Consider the following 4341-nt stretch of genomic DNA (forward strand, 5'->3'; position numbering starts at 1 on the left):
CTGTGTTAGCCAGGGTGGTCTCGATCTCCTGACCTCGCGATCCGCCTGTCTCGGCCTCCCAAAGTGCTGGGATTACAGGCTTGAACCACCGCGCCTGGCCTAATCCTCCCTTTTTCTTAAGGAGGTGCAGCTATGGGTAAATCCATAGTTGTCTTGAGATGACAGTTGCCTTGAGAGAGGTATTGTCCTGTCTTTCCCTGACAACACCCTGCAGTTTAATTTAATTAAATTAAGCAGCTGACTGCTCAAGAGTTTTCAACAAGGCCAGGCGCGGTGACTCACGCCTGTAATCCCAGCACTTTGGGAGGCCAAGGCAGGCGGATCATGAGGTCAAGAGATGGAGACCAGCCTGGCCCAACATGGCAAAACCCTCTCTCTACTAAAAATACAAAAATTAGCCAGGCGTGGTTGCGGGCACCTGTAGTCCCAGCTACTCGGGAGGCTGAGGCAGGAGAATCACTTGAACCCAGGAGGCGGAGGTTGCGGTGAGCAACCTGCATTCTAGCCTGGTGACAGAGCAACACTCTGTCTCAAAAAAAAAAAAAGAGTTTTCAACAATGCCGGGGGCAGGGTGGGGGGGTGCATAAATTGCTCTTCAAAGTAATCCAATCAAATGTGCTCCTTTGAAGGAATAGTTTCTGATCTCAGTGTTTTGCATTTGTGCTAACCCTAGGAGGCCTCTTCGCACCTGTCTTAGTCACCATTCCCTCTTATAAACTAGCGGTCTTCCGGTTCTGCCTTTCACTTTAATTTTCATTGTTTGCACTCCATTGAGAGCACCCATGATCTTGCAAATGGGAGGAGATTAGAAGCTACCTATTTTACTGCCTGCTTCTCTTCCCAGGCAAAATCTCGGAGAACAGGGTAAAGACAATGGCAAGTTCTTGCTGAGTGACACCTGGACTCTAAGACCTAATCTCTCAGTGGGTGGGGAAGTATGGGAGGAGCCAAATATCTCTCCACTGGCCTCTCTTGAAATGCAAAGTGCTGGGACAAGGGTGACCAGGGCTCCAGTCTCCTCAGTGCACTATGCCTAAGGTAGCACCTTCATCCTGCAAGTTGGGACTGAATAGCAGAAGAGAAACTCCTACTCTCAGCTGTGCTTGCCTACTATCTTAGATTAAACAACAGGTAGCTGGGGGCAGGATGAGAAACGCTGACCTTTCCCTCATCCCGAAGATAGAGCCTTCTTTTTTATTTTTATTTTTTAATTTTGAGACGGAGTCTCACTCTGTCACCCAGGCTGGAGTGCAGTGGCACGATCTCGGCTCACTGCAACCTCCACCTTCCGGGTTCAAGCGATTCTTCTGCCTCAGCCTCCCGAGTAGCTGGGACTACAGGTGCGCACAACCATGCCCGGCTAATTTTTGTGTTTTTAGAGATGGGGTTTCACCATATTGCCCAGGCTGGTCTCAAGCTCCTGACCTCGTGATCTGCCCGCCTTGGCCTCCCAAAGTGTTGGGATTACAGGCGTGAGCCACCACACCTGGCCAGATAAAGCCTTCTGACTAGGAGCTGCAGGGAGAGGGAGCGCTGTCTGGCAGCAGCAATCTGAGGCAGATTCTCTGCCTTGTTGATCTGATAGGGAGGAGAGTGGTGGCAGTTTTGGTTCACATACCTGAGACGCTTGCTTTTCCTGCAGAATATTCGTAGATTTTGTTGAATATGTTTCTGCATTTTCCTGAGGCCCTTATGACCATTTCTAGAGTTTTTGTTTGTTTTTGAGACAGGCTCTGCAGCCTTGACCTCCCAGGCTCAGGCAATCCTCTTGCCTCAGCCTCTTGAGTAGCTGGGACCACAGGTGCATGCTACCATGCCCAGTTATTTTTTAAATTATCTGTAGAGACAGGGTCTCCCTATATTGTCCTGGCTGGTCTCAAACTCCTCAGCTAAAGCAATTCTTCCACCTAAGCCTCCCAAAGTGGTGAGATTACAGGTATGAGCCACTGTGACCAGCCCATTTCTACAGGTTTTAAATAGTTGGGTCTTTAGAGTTTTCACAAATCTCACTGGAGAATGGGTCATGGAGCTCCTCATGCTTTCATGCTGGAATTTGGTATTCTATTCGTCTGCTTTTTTTTTTTTTTTTTTTTTTTTTTTGAGATGGAGTCTCACTCTGTTGCCCAGACTAGAGTGTAGTGGTACAATCTCAGCTCACTACAGTCTCTGCCTCCCAGGTTCAAGCGATTCTCCTGCTTCAGTCTCCCAAGTAGTTGGAATTACAGGCATGTGCCACCATCCCCGGCTAATTTTTTGTATTTGTAGTAGAAATGGGGTTTCACCATGTTGCCCAGTCTGTTCTTCAATTCCTGACCTCAGGTGATCTACCTGCCTTGGCCTCCCAAAGTGCTGGGATTACAGGTGTGAGCCAACGCCTAGCATGTCATAGTCTTTTTCTTAAAGTTCTGAAAACATGCATTTTTACCCTTTCTGCCAGTATTCTTAATGGCAGCATTACATCCAGCATTAAGCCCCCCAGCCACCTGGATGGATTCCTCCTCTTGACCAAGAGCATTCAAAAATAAACCTGAAACATTATTTCAGACCATCATGGGAATGGGTGGTGGGACAGGCAGCATTATACCTTCCTCCTGTTGAAATTCAGGCACAGCTGACCAGCATTAACATTAAAACAGAGACTTTGAGACGGAGAGAGCAGACTCTGTAGCAATAAGATACCAACATGACAGATTGCAGTTGCAAAATAAATACAAATATTTTATCCCAAAATATATTGCTTTGACATATTTTGAAATGGGCCTGCAAAACTATCTCTTTTTTTTTTTTTTTTTTTTGAGACGGAGTCTTGCTGTGTCTCCCAGGCTGGAGTGCAGTGGCGTGATCTCGGCTCACTGCAAGCTCCGCCTCCCGGGTTCACGCCATTCTCCGGCCTCAGCCTCCCAAGTAGCTGAGACTACAGGCGCCCGCCACCACGCCCGGCTAGTTTTTTTTTTTTTTTTGTATTTTTAGTAGAGACGGGGTTTCACCATGTTAGCCAGGATAGTCTCAATCTCCTGACCTCGTGATCCACCCGCCTCGGCCTCCCAAAGTGCTGGGATTACAGGCTTGAGCCACCGCGCCCGGCCAAAACTATCTCTTTAAGTCTGATAAAACTGTCTCTTTAAGTCTGATAAAAACATTTATAATCTATTCTCTTTGAAGCCTGCATAATAGAACCTCAATTTCATCTGCACAATAAGAACCCCTTATTTTAACCCCAGACACTCCCTTCTATTGATTCCAAGGCTTTAGATAAACTCTCAACCAATAACCAATCAGAAAATCTTTGAATCCACCGATAACCTGGAAGCGCCCCCTCCTGTTTTGAGTCGTCCCAGCTTTCCAGATGGAACCAATGTACATCTTTTTTTTTTTTTTTTGAGACGGAGTCTCGCCCTGTTGCCCAGGCTGGAGTGCAATGGTGCGCTCTTGGCTCACTGCAACCTCCGCCTCCTGGGTTCAAATGATTCTCCTGCCTCAGCCTCCCAAGTAGCTGGGATTACAAGTGCCCACCACCACGCTCAGCTAATTTTTGTATTCTTAGTAGAGACAGGGTTTCACCGTGTTGGCCAGGCTGGTCTCAAACTCCTGACCTCGTGATCCACCAGCCGCAACCTCCCAAAGTGTTGAGATTACAGGCGTGAGCCACCACGCCTGGCGGAACCAATGTACATCTTACATATATTGACTGATGTCTAAAATGTGTAAAACTGAGCTGTAGCCCTACCACCTTGGGCACAGGATCTCCTGTGACTGTGTCACAGGCCATGGCCAATCACATTTGACTCATATTTCAAATATTTTACAAAGTTTCGCACTTTTTGTTGACTTGGAGGAAATGATTTTTTAGAGGTCCTTACTTTCCCATTCCTACTGATATTGTCTTACCCATATAATATTTACAGAAATCTTTACCTTTCTTTTCATCTAGGATGTTTTCACTTTTTGGTATTATAGGCAACGCTTCTGCGAATATTTTTGTCTATGTAGCTGGGGGTACATGTGCTCACATTTCTCTAGTGTATATGTTTAGGAATGACATTGGTAGGCCATTGGGTTTGTATATCTTTAGCAGACTATTCCAAACTGTTCCTGAGTGATGATACCTATTTATTTCAGGGAATGAGAGTCCCTTTGATCCGCACCCTCAGTAACAGTTGGTATTGCGAAACTAAAATTTTTGCCCATTGTGCAGAGATATTAACTTGTAAAAGGTCTGGCCAGGTGCGGTGGCTCACGCCTCTAATCCTGAAATTTTGGGAAGCTGGGGCAGATAGATCACCCGAGGTCAGGAGTTTGAGACCAGCCTGGCCAACATGGAGAAACCCCGTCTCTACTAAA

The sequence above is a fragment of the Macaca nemestrina genome, chromosome 2, assembly GCF_043159975.1.
Source record: "Macaca nemestrina isolate mMacNem1 chromosome 2, mMacNem.hap1, whole genome shotgun sequence".
Taxonomy (NCBI): Eukaryota; Metazoa; Chordata; class Mammalia; order Primates; family Cercopithecidae; genus Macaca; species Macaca nemestrina.